The sequence below is a fragment of the Pseudophryne corroboree genome, chromosome 6 (assembly GCF_028390025.1).
Source record: "Pseudophryne corroboree isolate aPseCor3 chromosome 6, aPseCor3.hap2, whole genome shotgun sequence".
Classification (NCBI taxonomy): Eukaryota; Metazoa; Chordata; class Amphibia; order Anura; family Myobatrachidae; genus Pseudophryne; species Pseudophryne corroboree.
This window is the reverse complement of record NC_086449.1, coordinates 4,464,215-4,481,796: the sequence shown is the minus strand read 5'-3', so window position 1 is coordinate 4,481,796 and position 17,582 is coordinate 4,464,215. Positions and strand designations below refer to the sequence as shown.

At 46.1% G+C, this 17,582-nt stretch overlaps 2 pseudogenes; one reads left to right on the top strand and one right to left on the bottom strand.

The window, feature by feature from the left end:
* Positions 1-365: 365 nt before the first annotated feature.
* Positions 366-484, bottom strand: LOC134937152 (5S ribosomal RNA; annotated as a pseudogene).
* A 4,653-nt stretch (positions 485-5,137) lies between these two features.
* LOC134937151 (5S ribosomal RNA) lies at positions 5,138-5,256 on the top strand (annotated as a pseudogene).
* Positions 5,257-17,582: the final 12,326 nt, after the last annotated feature.

Here is a 17,582-nt window from a genome sequence, read left to right as displayed (position 1 = left end):
GTTTAAGAGGTCTCAGAAGAGACAATAAGTAAAGATTATAAATGAATTTTTAAATATAACTTTTATTAACAATAATTGATAAAATAGTAGAGTTTACTGTCAAAAATTGGAGGTAGGGGTGGGGGGAAGGGTGGGGGGGAGTTGGGGAAAAGAAAGGGGGAACACAGAACGAATTAATTACAGTGTAAATACTGAATATTGTTCTGGAATGCCTGGGTGCGATAATAACAGCTGGAGACCCTGAAAATTGAAGCGTTTTTATTCTCTCATGAGCGATGATGAGGAGACAGATGGGATGATTAAAGATGGAATGAGCAAGATGAATCTGCTGTCAGTGTTAGACGCTGAGCAAAACCGTCCAGGAATTTCTACTAAACTGAGTATTCCTCGAGAGTCTCCCACTCGAGTACTGACCCAGCCCTACACTGCTTAGCTTCCAAGATCGGAAGGATTCGGGCGTTACCAGTGTGGTATGATAGTAGAAAAAATATTAGATATCGAGGGCTCGAGAATCACTGATGAGAGTTCACGAAAATGGAGAAATAAAAGAAAAGACAAGAGAATGAGTGGAGGAGGAAAATAGGGGATCTGCTGCCACCGTTAGACCGGGATAATTACCCCTGAATCAGTGGTGAGAGTCCTGAAGATAGTATAAAGTGAGGAAAAGGAAACGATACTGATAGGTAAAAAAAAAAAAAAATTTTGAGATTGGTTGATAGACAATGGGCTGCTTGATTGCAGGATGCTGATAGTACCTATGATAAAGGTACTAGGTGTGATAAAAAGCAATTTGTACACAATTAGCAGTCAAATAAATTGATTAGACCCATACATCACCATCAATTTGCTACTATCAGATTATTATAATTATACCAAAATGGTATCAGGTGGAAAAAGAAGGAGAAAATGAACAACAGTTTCTTATTTGTGTTCCGCTGTATGCAGAGCTGCAGAAATACTATATAATATGATTGCAAGATGCTGATAGTACCTATGATAAAGGTACTTGGTGTGATAAAGAGCAATTGTACACAATTAGCAGATAATTAAATTGATTGGAACCATGCATCACCATCAATTTGATGCTGACAGATTATTGCACATTGTACCAAAATGGTATCAGGTGAAAAGAGAAAGAGATAATGAACAACAGTTGATTATACAGAGCTGCAGCAATGCTATATAATACGCAGTATAGAGGATAGTGATAAATTGCTCAGCCAAATGATTAGATCAAAATGACTGAAAATAAAGGTTTAAACAGTATCCTATGTGGTATTAAGCCGCTAAATGCCGACTATCTGTAAAACGGGTACTTGCAAAAAACAGCTTGATGAATGCTATTATCAAATATAAATATGCAAAAAGATGCTGATATTGAGCAGATATTACCCGGAATTGTATGGAACGATCAGTCACTAATATGAGCAGGATACTTTCTGAGTGCGGAATGTCCGTGTCAAAGTCCAGGCAAATTGAAGATGCAGGATACACTGGTTCCCAGGAGCTGAGCAGTTCGTTTATAGCCGCACTGCCGATCAAAGTACCTGATGTATTGTGGAGACGTGGTCAGGTTGGCTGAGGAGAAGAGAGACACAATGTTCCTGGTCCCATCGCGGCAGTATCTAGCGGCGGCGGGTTGATGCAGCGGCTGCTGGGGAAAGAGCGGCTCGTGGTTCAGGATGTCCGGAATCAGCTGTCACACCCAGGCAGTGGGGATAGGGAACGGAAAACTAGTTTCACCCGTTCACCGGGCTTGATCACTTCCTGTTCCCAGAGGGGATAGTGCAGGCTTTATCTTGCAAGGGAGCTGGTCGTTGTCCAATCAAAAGGGAGGCGTGTCCTGTGTTTGTAAATTGCTGCACAGGTGGAACGGTTGTTCTGTTTAGTATTGGTTCCCTATTATGCTTGCAATTAGTGGCCCATTGCACAAAAGGAAAAAACAGAGAATATGTGTGAGAAATATACAAGGTTATTAGATAAAAAATGAGCATCTTGCTTATTATATAAGTGGGCATAGTGAAAAAATGGAAATAAAAATAAAAATAAATAAAAATAAAATGGGGAAAATTAGCAAAAAAGAATAGGGACCTTCTGTCCCGAATGGCGTCTACTAAAAAAGGCCATTCAGAAACATCTACCTGTCCTACATCTGGATCCAGAGTTATCACCTTTATTGGATCCCACTTTACAAATCAGTTGGAGGAGATCCAAGAACATCAAAGACACGTTGGTTCAGAGCCATTTTTCACGTGAAATGACCAAATCCAAACTCCCTAAGGGATCCTTTCCATGTGGGCAATGTAAGGCTTGCCCACAGATACAGATAACTGACTGTGTCAAGGACAGACATGGCAAGGATATTTCCATACAACACTTCTTCAACTGCGACACACAAGGAGTAGTCTATTGTCTAACCTGTCCTTGCAATCAACGATATGTAGGCATGACGACTAGAAAATTCAAAACTAGGATTTTAGAACATATGGGCTCCATTCGCAACTCATCGTCAGATCTTCAAAAAGGCAAAAAACTAACATCAGTAGCCAGACACTACCATGCTGCACATCATGACTCACCAAGTGATATGCGCGCCTTTGGCCTAGATAGGGTCCATCTAGGCATACGCGGTGGTGACTTAAGCAAAGAACTTATTAAGAAGGAAAGTGAATGGACTTTCAGGTTAGGTTGTCTCAAACCATTGGGTCTGAATGAATACATCAATTACAGTGCATTTCTGTAACCTACTTTCTATATAGCACCCATCAAGTGTCCTCGCTTCCTTCCCTTACACCCCTCAGTACACTCACTTCCAGTACACCCCTATTCATAACACATCACATTCACCCTTCTTTCATCAGCACTTTCACGCCCACCTCCACCACATACTCGGCACCATCACATCCGCAGTCCATTCACATGCACCTCACATCCATCCCATTACAGTGACCCAGCAAATTCCGACATATTTCACAACCTACTAACACGTTTCCACACAGCACTCCCATTGTCAACCCACTCCTATCCCTTACATCTCTACTCCCCTTCCTCATCTCACCATATCATTATACTTCTCGCCCACACAGGATCATCACCTTCGACACCACACACACATTCCCACCACACTGCAAACCACAACACCCCAACCATATCCCAACACCCCATATCCCAACACCCCAACACCCCACAATCTTAAACCCCCTCCCCCCTTCCCCCTCTCTCCCCCGCCTTTCCCCCCCCCCCCACTCCATCCCCCCCATTCCTTTCCACCTCACTCCCCATCCTTTCCATACCATCCTTTCTCACAATCATTCCCACCACTTCCATCGACGTCACTTGCATTATTAATCCAAATTAACATATTTATGAATATCCTCATGCAATGTTTACAACGTGTTTGTTTATAACTCCAGACAAGATATGCTGTCCTAACATATTTTTCCAGCAATTATCATTTATTATACTTAAATTTAATCTATTCTTATCATCTAAATATTTCATAAACAATTTGTGAAAGCTTCAATTTTATTATTTTCATTCATTTATTCTTTTTTGCTAATTTTCCCCATTTTATTTTTATTTATTTTTATTTCCATTTTTTCACTATGCCCACTTATATAATAAGCAAGATGCTCATTTTTTATCTAATAACCTTGTATATTTCTCACACATATTCTCTGTTTTTTCCTTTTGTGCAATGGGCCACTAATTGCAAGCATAATAGGGAACCAATACTAAACAGAACAACCGTTCCACCTGTGCAGCAATTTACAAACACAGGACACGCCTCCCTTTTGATTGGACAACGACCAGCTCCCTTGCAAGATAAAGCCTGCACTATCCCCTCTGGGAACAGGAAGTGATCAAGCCCGGTGAACGGGTGAAACTAGTTTTCCGTTCCCTATCCCCACTGCCTGGGTGTGACAGCTGATTCCGGACATCCTGAACCACGAGCCGCTCTTTCCCCAGCAGCCGCTGCATCAACCCGCCGCCGCTAGATACTGCCGCGATGGGACCAGGAACATTGTGTCTCTCTTCTCCTCAGCCAACCTGACCACGTCTCCACAATACATCAGGTACTTTGATCGGCAGTGCGGCTATAAACGAACTGCTCAGCTCCTGGGAACCAGTGTATCCTGCATCTTCAATTTGCCTGGACTTTGACACGGACATTCCGCACTCAGAAAGTATCCTGCTCATATTAGTGACTGATCGTTCCATACAATTCCGGGTAATATCTGCTCAATATCAGCATCTTTTTGCATATTTATATTTGATAATAGCATTCATCAAGCTGTTTTTTGCAAGTACCCGTTTTACAGATAGTCGGCATTTAGCGGCTTAATACCACATAGGATACTGTTTAAACCTTTATTTTCAGTCATTTTGATCTAATCATTTGGCTGAGCAATTTATCACTATCCTCTATACTGCGTATTATATAGCATTGCTGCAGCTCTGTATAATCAACTGTTGTTCATTATCTCTTTCTCTTTTCACCTGATACCATTTTGGTACAATGTGCAATAATCTGTCAGCATCAAATTGATGGTGATGCATGGTTCCAATCAATTTAATTATCTGCTAATTGTGTACAATTGCTCTTTATCACACCAAGTACCTTTATCATAGGTACTATCAGCATCTTGCAATCATATTATATAGTATTTCTGCAGCTCTGCATACAGCGGAACACAAATAAGAAACTGTTGTTCATTTTCTCCTTCTTTTTCCACCTGATACCATTTTGGTATAATTATAATAATCTGATAGTAGCAAATTGATGGTGATGTATGGGTCTAATCAATTTATTTGACTGCTAATTGTGTACAAATTGCTTTTTATCACACCTAGTACCTTTATCATAGGTACTATCAGCATCCTGCAATCAAGCAGCCCATTGTCTATCAACCAATCTCAAAAAATTTTTTTTTTTACCTATCAGTATCGTTTCCTTTTCCTCACTTTATACTATCTTCAGGACTCTCACCACTGATTCAGGGGTAATTATCCCGGTCTAACGGTGGCAGCAGATCCCCTATTTTCCTCCTCCACTCATTCTCTTGTCTTTTCTTTTATTTCTCCATTTTCGTGAACTCTCATCAGTGATTCTCGAGCCCTCGATATCTAATATTTTTTCTACTATCATACCACACTGGTAACGCCCGAATCCTTCCGATCTTGGAAGCTAAGCAGTGTAGGGCTGGGTCAGTACTCGAGTGGGAGACTCTCGAGGAATACTCAGTTTAGTAGAAATTCCTGGACGGTTTTGCTCAGCGTCTAACACTGACAGCAGATTCATCTTGCTCATTCCATCTTTAATCATCCCATCTGTCTCCTCATCATCGCTCATGAGAGAATAAAAACGCTTCAATTTTCAGGGTCTCCAGCTGTTATTATCGCACCCAGGCATTCCAGAACAATATTCAGTATTTACACTGTAATTAATTCGTTCTGTGTTCCCCCTTTCTTTTCCCCAACTCCCCCCCACCCTTCCCCCCCACCCCTACCTCCAATTTTTGACAGTAAACTCTACTATTTTATCAATTATTGTTAATAAAAGTTATATTTAAAAATTCATTTATAATCTTTACTTATTGTCTCTTCTGAGACCTCTTAAACATACAAGAGTGCACCCACAAAAGAGTCTTCTTCTCTCCCTTTTGTTGTATGTCTTACCACTGACTCAGGGCGCACCACCAAACTCAAGATAACATTAGAAAACTCAGATTTTCTCGTTGTATTATGTATTTTGGTTCTAACAATATCTATTAGATACCTTACCATTCTCCAGTGCGGTATACCCCCAATACATTCAAGGGTGAGGAATTGTTTGGGGACGGTCTCTCGGACCTAGTTTCCACAGCTTCGGCTGGGAAGTCAAACTTTTTGCCATATATTCCCTCACAGCCTAAGAAAGCACCGTATTACCAAATGCAGTCCTTTCGATCACAGAGAAGCAACAAGGTCAGAGGTGCGTCCTTTCTTGCCAGAGGCAGGGGTAGAGGAAAGAAGCTGCACAACACAGCTAGTTCCCAGGAACAGAAGTCCTCCCCGGCTTCCACTAAATCCACCGCATGACGCTGGGGCTCCACAGGAGCCAGGAGCGGTGGGGGCGCGTCTCCGAAATTTCAGCCACCAGTGGGTTTGCTCACAGGTGGATCCCTGGGCTATACAGATTGTGTCTCAGGGATACAAGCTGGAATTCGAAGTGATGCCCCTTCACCGTTACCTCAAATCGGCCCTGCCAGCTTTCCCCATAGAAAGGGAAGTAGTGTTAGCGGCAATTCACAAGTTATATCTCCAGCAGGTGGTGGTAAAGGTTCCCCTCCTTCAACAAGGAAGAGGATACTATTCCACAATGTTTGTGGTACCGAAACCGGACGGTTCGGTCAGACCCATATTGAATTTAAAATCCCTGAACATTTATCTGAAAAGATTCAAGTTCAAATTGGAATCGCTCAGAGCGGTCATTGCAAGCCTGGAAGAGGGGGATTTTATGGTGTCTCTGGACATCAAGGATGCGTACTTGCATGTCCCCATTTATCCACCTCATCAGGAGTACCTCAGGTTTGTGGTACAGGACTGTCATTACCAATTCCAGACGTTGCCGTTTGGCCTGTCCACGGCACCGAGAATATTTACCAAGGTGATGGTGGAAATGATGGTGCTCCTTCGGAAACAAGGGGTTACAATTATCCCATACTTGGACGATCTCCTCATAAAGTTGAGGTCCAGGGAGCGGTTGCTGATCAGCGTAGCACTCTCTCAGGAAGTGTTGCAACAGCACAGCTGGATTCTGAATATTCCAAAGTCGCAGCTGATTCCTACGATGCGTCTGCCCTTCCTGGGCATGATTCTGGACACAAACCAGAAAAGGGTGTTTCTCCCGGAGGAGAAGGCTCAGGAGCTCGTGACTCTGGTCAGAGGCCTCCTAAAACCAAAACAGGTATCGGTGCATCACTGCACGCGTGTCCTGGGAAAGATGGTGGCGTCATACGAAGCCATTCCCTTCGGCAGGTTCCATGCGAGGATCTTTCAGTGGGATCTGTTGGACAAGTGGTCCGGATTGCATCTTCAGATGCATCGGCTGATCACCCTGTCCCCCAGGGCCAGGGTGGTCTCTTCTGTGGTGGCTGCAAAGTGCTCACCTCCTCGAGGGCTGCAGGTTCGGCATACAGGACTGGGTCCTGGTGACCACGGATGCAAGCCTCCGAGGATGGGGGGCAGTCACTCAAGGCAGAAACTTCCAGGGGCTGTGGTCAAGTCAGGAAACTTGTCTGCACATCAATATCCTGGAACTAAGGGCCGTATACAACGCCCTGAGTCAAGCGGAGCCTCTGCTTCAAAACCAACCAGTGCTGATTCAGTCAGACAACATCACGGCAGTGGCCCATGTAAACTGCCAGGGCGGCACAAGAAGCAGGGTGGCAATGGCAGAAGCCACCAGGATTCTTCGTTGGGCGGAGAATCACGTACTAGCACTGTCAGCAGTGTTCATTCCGGGAGTGGACAACTGGGAAGCAGACTTCCTCAGCAGGCACGACCTCCACCCGGGAGAGTGGGGACTTCATCAAGAAGTCTTCACGCAGATTGCAAATCGATGGGAACTGCCACAGGTGGACATGATGGCGTCCCGTCTCAACAAAAGCTAAAAAGATATTGCGCCAGGTCAAGGGACCCTCAGGCGATAGCTGTGGACGCACTAGTAACACCGTGGGTGTTCCAGTCGGTCTATGTGTTTCCTCCTCTTCCTCTCATACCAAAGGTGCTGAGAATAGTAAGAAAAAGAGGAGTGAGAACAATACTCATTGTTCCGGATTGGCCAAGAAGGACTTGGTACCCGGAATTGCAAGAAATGCTCACAGAGGACCCGTGGCCTCTGCCTCTCAGACAGGACCTGTTACAACAAGGGCCCTGTCCCAAGACTTACCGCGGCTGCGTTTGACGGCATGGCGGTTGAACGCCGGATCCTAGCGGAAAAAGGCATTCCGGATGAATTTATTCCTACGCTGATAAAGGCTAGGAAGGATGTGACAGCAAAGCATTATCACCGTATATGGCGAAAATATGTTGCTTGGTGTGAGGCCAGGAAGGCCCCTACAGAGGAATTCCAGTTGGGTCGATTCCTGCACTTGCTACAGTCAGGAGTGACTATGGGCCTGAAATTAGGGTCCATAAAGGTCCAGATTTCGGCCCTATCCATTTTCTTCCAAAAGAACTGGCTTCACTGCCTGAGGTTCAGACGTTTGTTAAGGGAGTGCTGCATATTCAGCCCCCTTTTGTGCCACCAGTGGCACCTTGGGATCTTAACGTGGTGTTGAGTTTCCTGAAATCCCACTGGTGTGAGCCACTTATGACCGTGGAGCTAAAGTATCTCACGTGGAAAGTGGTCATGCTGTTGGCCTTAGCTTCGGCTAGGCGTGTGTCAGAATTGGCGGCTTTGTCATGTAAAAGCCCCTATCTGGTTTTCCATATGGATAGGGCAGAATTGCGGACTCGTCCGCAATTTCTGCAAAAGCTGGTGTCATCCTTTCATTTGAACCAACCTATTGTGGTGCCTGCGGCTACTGGTGACTTGGAGGATTCCAAGTTGCTTGAAGTAGTCCGGGCTTTGAAGATTTATGTGACCAGAACGACTGGAGTCAGGAAGACTGACTCGCTGTTTGTCCTGTATGCATCTAACAAGCTGAGTGCTCCTGCTTCAAAGCAAACTATTGCTCGCTGGATCTGTAACACGATTCAGCAGGCATATTCTGCGGCTGGGTTGCCGCATCCAAAATCAGTGAAAGCCCATTCCACGAGAAAGGTGGGCTCTTCTTGGGCGGCTGCCCGAGGGGTCTCGGCATTACAGCTTTGCCGAGCTGCTACTTGGTCGGGTTCAAACACATTTGCAAAGTTCTACAAGTTTGATACCCTGGCTGAGGAGGACCTTGAGTTTGCCCATTCGGTGCTGCAGAGTCATCCGCACTCTCCCGCCCGTTTGGGAGCTTTGGTATAATCCCCATGGTCCTTACGAAGTCCCCAGCATCCACTAGGACGTTATAGAAAATAAGATTTTACTCACCGGTAAATCTATTTCTCGTAGTCCGTAGTGGATGCTGGGCGCCCGTCCCAAGTGCGGACTCTCTGCAATACGTGTATATAGTTATTGCTTACTAAAGGGTTATGTTATGTGGCATCAGTTGAGTGATGCTTGTTTGTTGTTCATACTGTTAACTGGGTAAGTTTATCACGAGTTATACGGTGTGATTGGTGTGGCTGGTATGAGTCTTACCCTGGATTCCAAAATCCTTTCCTTGTAATGTCAGCTCTTCCGGGCACAGTTTCCTTAACTGAGGTCTGGTGGAGGGGCATAGAGGGAGGAGCCAGTGCACACCAGATAGTACTAAATCTTTCTTTAGAGTGCCCAGTCTCCTGCGGAGCCCGTCTATTCCCCATGGTCCTTACGGAGTCCCCAGCATCCACTACGGACTACGAGAAATAGATTTACCGGTGCGTAAAATCTTATTTTTAGCCTGTTTGCAGCGGATAGAGCACGACTGCAGGGAATCCAGTAACCTGCACGGACCTCACAGGCTCCAGGTGTGACAACACAATGGAGGCTAGTGTGGGGGAGCGGTATTACATTCTGATGAATATGCCGCTTATGGAGGAAGGTGAATTTGAGGAGGACAAGGAAGAGATCCATATTGAGGATGTCAATAACCCTTCCCAGGGCGTAGCGGGCCTCATTTTAGCTGTAAAGGAGATTTTACAGATTTCTGATGAGGAGGCACCAGTTCAGCCCTCCTGTTTCACTAAACCTCCAAAAACCGCAACTATGATACTGTTTGAGAAAGCTCCATCCGAGCGAAACGCGTTAGCGGAACCTGCTGTATTCGGTATTACACATTGGGTCTCCCCCCCGGGATTTGGATTTACAAGGAGGAGCTAAAGGTGCGGCTACTCGAGCCACGTGGACATAGCATTCCAAGCCGTGAAGCCCCTCGTGTTCCTGGGCAGGAGGTAAATAGAAAACTGATTGTAGCTGCGGACAGCCTTCCCTCATATACGGGTTTGTGCTGTAGAAAGCGACTCTCTGCAAGCATAGAGGAAGCGGCTGATGGTTCGTAGATCTGACTAGGTAATATACTTACAGTCACGCTGCAGCAAACAAGGAAGGCACTTCAAACTGCTTATACCCCATCCTGCAATACAAGTGGGCATTATCAATGTCATCCATCCATACCACTAACTGATCCAGGTGGAGGATCCGTGTTTTTTAAATATATTTTTTACTCTTTTTTTTAAAAACTATTTTCAGGTGTGCATCAATCATATTGTTTCTATATGTGATATATTTATAATGAATTCTGTGCGTGAATAAATATGTGTATACTTTTATATTTCAAATTGGAGTGAGTATAATTTATTTCAGCCATAGCAGGTCACTACGTCATAACTTCTTTTATAATACGCTGTCCAGGAGTAATCCTTGACTCCTCCCTCTCCTTCACACCACACATTCATCACCTCTCACACACCTGTCATTTTCATCTCCTCACCAAACGCACTACGTCCACCTTCCCTCTCTTTCTAGTCCTTCACTGGCTTCCCTTCCTCTTCAGAATCCATTTCAAACTTCTCACACTCGCCTACAAAGCCCTCACCCACTCATCTCCCATCTACATCTCTGACCTTATCTCCCTTTACTCTCCCACCCACTGCCTATGGACCCTTCGGTCTCTCATTTATCGAAGAAAATAGTACTTTCGGTCCCAGGGGCTACCTTACTTAAGGAATCTTCTGATAGAAAAATTGCCTATCTCTGTGAGGCTTCCAGAGAATTAGGACTGCTTAAATCCAGGATCTCCGCTATGGCGGCCTCAGCGCATACGGCCTTGTGGCTACGTCAGTGGACGGCAGACACAGAATCAAAAAGAGGCATGGAAGGACTTCCATACACAGGACAGGCTTAGTTTGGTGAGTAACTAAGGGGGATATCACAGGCTACAGCTGGCAAGTCCACTTATCTTCCTTCGACAGCTCCACCTCCGAGACATACCTATCGATATCCCCACACAATCCCCTGCCTCTAAACTCCTTAACCTCACCTCTTCACTTGGTCTCTCCCAGTGGACCTCCTCACCCTCCCATGTGAATGGGAGCTCACTGGATCTGGTCATCACTCACCGCTATGATATTTCTAATTATTCCAACTCCCCATTTCCCCTCTCTGACCACCACCTGCTCTCCTTTAACTTATCTCTCTCTGGTTCCCCATCTCTACCTCCTAAGGCTACCATCACTAAGCGTAACATTGAAGCTATTGACACCACATTTCTTTCCTCCCTGTTTGACTCACTTCTCTCTCCTCTTCTCTCTCTCTCTCATGCCCTGAACAAGCCACTTCCATATTCAATGCATCCCTTACTTCTGCTCTTGACTCTGTTGCTCCACCAACCTCGCAAATTAACACCTCAACCCTGGCACACCAAATGCACCAGATATCTGCAGAAATGCTCACGTACTGCTGAGCAACACTGGAGGAAATCACACTCTAAAGCAGACTTCCTCCATTTCAAACTTATGCTCTCATCCTTCAGTGCTGCCCTTTCCCTTGCTAAACAGTCATACTTCAAGAACCTCATCTCCTCCCAGTCTTCCAACCCCTGGCGCCTCTTTGCCACTCTCAACTCACTCCTCTGTCCACCTCCACCTCGTCTCCCTTCCTCGCTCTCTGCTTTTGACTTTGCCACTTAATTCACATCCAAAATTGACTCCATACGCCAGGACATCACACCAGAACATCAGCAACCAGCCTCCTCCCATCCCTTACCACCCCTCCCCAACCCTCTCACCTACTCTGACATCTTTCTCCCATGCATCTGGAGAGGAAGTCATGGCCCTTATTCGTTCCTGCCCCCTCTCCACCTCCCCACTTGACCCTATCCCCTCCCGCCTCCTACGCTACCTTTCTCCTTCTGCCTGTTCTCATCTTTCCCACCTTCTCAATCTCTCCCTCTCATCAGGCACTGTCCCCTCTGCCTACAAGCATGCACTCATCTCTCCTATTCTTAAAAAACTACTCGATCCAAACACTCTCTCCAACTACCGACCCATCTCACTCCTCCCTTTTGCCTCCAAACTCCTTGAGCATATTGTCTACAACCGCCTTACTTCCTTTCTTTCCTCACACTCACCGCTTGGCTTGACCCATTCCAGTCTGGCTTCCGTCCTCTCCACTCCACCGAAACTGTCCTTACAAAAGTATGCAATGACCTCCATGCTGCTAAATCTAAGGGACACTACTCTCTACTTATTCTTCTTGATCTCTCTGCTGCTTTTGACACTGTGGACCACTCTCTCCTACTGCAAATCCTTCACTCCATTGGTCTGCGTGTTACTGCCCTCTCTTGGCTGTCTTCCTACCTTTCTGACCATTCATTCTCTGTCTCCTCTCATGACTCCACCTCCCCGTCACTTCCACTAACTGTAGGTGTACCCCAAGGTTCTGTCCTTGGTCCTCTTCTTTTCTCTCTCTATACATCCTCACTAGGTAAGCTCATTAGTTCTTTTGGTTTCCAATATTATCTCTATGCTGATGACACTCATATCTATCTTTCCTCTCCAGATCTCTCCTCTGCTCTCCTCACTCGTATCTCCAACTGTCTCTCTGCTATCTCTGTTTGGATGTCCCAGCGCTTTCTTAAACTTAATATGTCTAAGACCGAGCTGATCATCTTCCCTCCCTCCCGCATAACCTCACCTCCTACAATCTCATTATCTATTGATGGCACTACTATCTCCTCTAGCCCCCAAGTGCGCTGTCTTGGAGTAATCCTTGACTCCTCCCTCTCCTTCAAACCACACATTCAGCACCTCTCACAAACCTGCTGTTTTCATCTAAAAAATATTTCCAGGATCAGACCATTTCTGACCCAGGATGCTACTAAGACTCTTATCTACTCACTGGTCATCTCCACACTGGACTACTGTAATCTCCTCCTGACTGGCATTCCTGACAATTACCTCTCTCCACTCCAATCTATCCTCAATGCTGCTGCCCGCCTAATTTTCCTCACCAAACGCACTAAGTCCACATCTCCTCTCTTACAAGACCTTCACTGGCTCCCCTTCCCTTTCAGAATCCATTTCAAGCTTCTCACACTCACAAAGCCCTCACCCACTCCTCTCCCATTTACATCTCTGACCTTATCTCCCTTTACACTCCCACCCGTCCTCTTCGCTCTGCTAATGCACGCCGCCTCTCCTGCCTACGGATTACTTCCTCCCACTTCTACCTCCAAGATTTTTCACGTGCTGCTCCATTTCTTTGGAATTCCCCACCTCTCTCCCTCAGACACTGCACCTCTCTGCAAAACTTCAAACGGGCTCTCAAGACCCACTTCTTCACCAAACCCCAATCTCATCCTAACCCTCCGTTCCACGCTCTCTATGTACCCCCGTCAGTGTCACCCCTGTCTGTCTACCCCTCCCCTTTAGAATGTAAGCTCTCACGAGCAGGGCCCTCTTCCCTCATATGCTTATCCTTTCTTACTTTAATAATCTTCAACTGTACCACATGCAGCAGTCTTCTGCCACCTGATACTTATTGCGGTGTCATCTGCTGATGTAGCTATGTTTATTTACCCTGTAAGTTGCTGTTTTCCTGTTTTGATTATGTGCATATGTACTCTGTAATTGGGCGCTGCGGAATCCTTGTGACGCCATATAAATAAAGAAGAATAATAATAATAATAATAATATTCGGGCCCATCTTTTCATTCATTTAGACCCACAAGATTTAGAGGGAGAGCTAGAGGTGCCTCTAATGCTGCCAGAGGTACCAGAGGTCATGGACGCCAGGCAACCGTTAGAACACAGCAGGATCCAAAGACCACTCCTAAATCTGCTGCATGACGCCCTTCCCTCTCACCTGGGGGATCCCAGGGTGGGAGCGCATCTTCAAAACTTCATCCAGATCTGGGAAAGCTCTTGCAGGGACGCCTGGGTCAGAGATCTAATCACCCATGGCTACAAGATTGAATTCGAGTTCATTTCACCTCACAGATTTTTCATTTCAAGTTTACCAGTTTTTCCAGAAGGCCATTCAGAGACTTCTGGAAGCAGTGGTGATTGTGCCAGTTCCAACACACCAGAGGAAAAGAGACTTCTACTTGAATTTGTTTGTAGTTCCAAAACGCAACAGTTCAGTCAGACCTATCCTGAACCTGAAACCTCTGAATCCATACCTTTGGGTTTTCAGATTCAAAATGGAATCCCTGAGAGCAGTTATTGCGGGATTGAAGGAACGGGAGTTTTTGGTATCCTTGGATATTAAGGATGCTTACCTCCACATCCCAATATGGCTTCCACACCAGGCTTTCCTCCGTTTTGCTATTAAGGAAGCTCACTATCAATTCCAGGCCTTACCTTTTGGTCTTTCATCAGCCCAGAGGGTCTTCACAAAGATCATGGCAGTGATGATGCTACAACTCAGGATGCCGGGTGTGAACATTGGGGGTCATTCCGAGCTGATCGCTTGCTAGCAGCTTTTAGCAGCCGTGCAAATGCATAGTCGCCGCCCACCGGGGAGTGTATTTTCATTTTGCAGAAGTGGGAACGCCTGTGCAGCAGAGCGGCTGCAAAAACATTTTGTGCAAAACAAGACCAGCCCTGTAGTTACTCTTCGTGTGCTTTGATTCTAACGACGGAGGGGCGGCTTTTTGACGTCACACACCCGCCCAGCGTTCGCCCAGCCACGCCTGCGTTTTTCTAGACACACCTGTGTTTTTCTAAGCACTCCCTGAAAACGGTCAGTTGACACCCAGAAACGCCCCCTTCATGTCAATCTTCCTGTGTTCGGCCGTGCGGCTGGAATCTTTGTTAGACGCTGTACAAACCCACTATGCTCATTGTACCCGTACAACGCACCTGCGCATTGCGGTGCATGCGCAGAAATGCCTTTTTTTAGCCTGATCGCTGCGCTGTGAACAACGGCAGCTAGCGATCATCTCAGAATGACCCCCCCCCCCATTGTCCCTTATCTAGACGACTTACTTATAAAGGCTCCGTCCAGGGAACAGCTGCAGAAGTCCCATTTGGAAACCAGTCATAAACTGCAGTTTTTGGGCATGATTCTCAACACAATTTCAAAGCGTGTTTTTCTACCTCTGGACAAGGCTAAGGCAATTCAGACCTTGGTGCGCCTAGTTCTCCATCCGCACCAGGTTACGGTCCATCTCTGCATATGATTGCTGGGAAAGATGGTCGCCTCCTTCGAAACCATTCAGTACGGCAGGTCCCACTCCTGGACATTTCAGCTGGATCTACTTGCCAAATGGTCAGGATCACACCTGCACATGCATCAGATAGTCCGCCTATCACCTCAGATGAGACTTTCTCTTCTGTGGTGGTTACACACTCCACACCTGTTAGAGGGACGCTCATTTGCCATATACAACTGGGTGCTACTAACCACGGATGCGAGTCTCCGGGCTTGGGGGGCAGTTACCCAAGGTTCTCAGTTCCAAGGACGTTGGTCAGCAGCGTAAGACACTCTTCCCATAAACATATTGGAACTGAGGGCGATCTTCCACGCCCTAGACCAAGCCTTTCACTTACTACAGGCCATTTAGGTGCAATCCGACAACACCACGGCCGTAGCCTATGTCAATCACCAAGGTGGAACAAAGAGCAGAGAGGCAATGAGAGAGATAACCAGAATCCTTCATTGGGCAGAAAGATGTGCAACAGTAATTTCGGCGACCTTCATCCTGGGCGTAGACAACTGGGAAGCAGATTTATTGACCAGACAGGACCTGCACCCGGGAGAGTGGGGTCTCCATTCTCTTGTATTCCAGCAACCCCCGGTGGGGTTGGCCACAGATCGACCTGATGGCATCCCGCAACAACAAGAAACTCCAGTGTTACTGCTCCAGAACAAGAGACCTGGAGGCAGTGCTGGTGGATGCCCTCCCAACTCCCAGGATTTCTTGGAAGATGTATCTGTTCCTCCCGTTCCTGTTTATTCTGCAAATATTGAAATGGGTGAAAAGAGAGAGTACAGGTAAACCTAATTGCCCCAGATTGGCCTCACAGGGCGTGGTATGCCGACCTCCTCTCACTTCTGGTTGACTATCCATGGCCCTACCTCTGTAGGATAATCTACTCCAGCAGGGGCTCTTCGTTTATCTGGAAATACAGCGGCTGGGTTTGATGGAGTGGCTGTTGAGCATGCGGTCCTAGCACAGAAAGGTATTCCTGTATCAACAATCCCTACTATGTGCTCGGAACGAGGTCACTTCCAGCCACTACCACAGGATTTGGAAGATGTTGGTGTGAAAGGAGGTCATTGTGCCTTCCCCAGTAATTCTCTATATCTGTGCATAGTACATCTACCTGAACTCTTCAACTACTGTATGTCGCAAGTTCTAGTATTCTGCATCCAGTCCAGTCCCATTCCGGTTCAGTCTATATACTCCTATTTAGTCCCATTCCATTTCAGTCTATATACTCCCGTCCAATCCCATTCAGGTTAAAACTATATATTCCCACCTGGTCCCAATCCAGTTCAATCTATATACTCCAGTCTGGTCCCATTCCAAGTCAGTCTATATACTCCAGACCGGTCCCATTCCAGTTTAGCCTAATTACTTCAGTCCTGTCCCTCTCCTACATTCAGTCTGTTACCAGTATGTCAGTGGTCCCTGTCCTAGGTTACCCAGTCCTGTGTCCACCTCAAATCCTGATTCCTGACATAACCTAACATGGTTACAAACATGTATTATCAATAACCAATAAAAGGTTTGTCTATGCAAAAAAGACTGTCCTAATGTCCCCAAAAATACAGTCCATAATTAAAAGAAAAGTGGTAAGAGATGGAATTGTCCTTGGGCCTGTCACAACTGAGGGCTGGTGCTGATTATGGGAAGCCTCAGTTGTAGGGGCTGAGGAGTACTTAAACCGGGGTGGTAAGATAGGACTCCTGGACATGCATGTGGACCTGCAGTACCAGTGCCCGAAGGCGTGACCACGACAACTGAAGATATGTTCAACGGGTTTTATTAAGAACACAGCACAACAGGTGTATTGACAGTTTGCAGTATGGTATTCAACAAATAACAAGTCACAGTTCCTAGAAATGCATTAGGAAGTCTCTAGGTGTGGTACAATCAGTAGACAGTCTTAAAGGACCTGGAGGTGGTATGTCCTTTACCAACACCTATGCGCTTAGAAGCGAATTGGAAACAGGAACTGGCCAGCTGAGGTAATGCAGAAGCTGGTGACTGTGTTGTAAACTGCCGGGTTTTACCAGATGGGACTGGTCCAACTGAATAGCTGTATTGGAAGTGCTGGAGTGCACAAATGTAGCTAGGGAGCAAAGAAATATCACAGGTGATGCTTGGGATCGCAGATTACTGGAGGACGATGGCAGGGCATCGATGTAGAGCAGAGACAGGGCACCGCTGGAAGCTAAAATGCTGGAAGCTCTGAAACAGGATATTTATACCTGCTGGCATGCAGGCATTGGCTAATCAATTAAGCAGAGTTCTGTAGCGCAGTGGATTGGAGGAAACAATAGCATGTGACCAGAA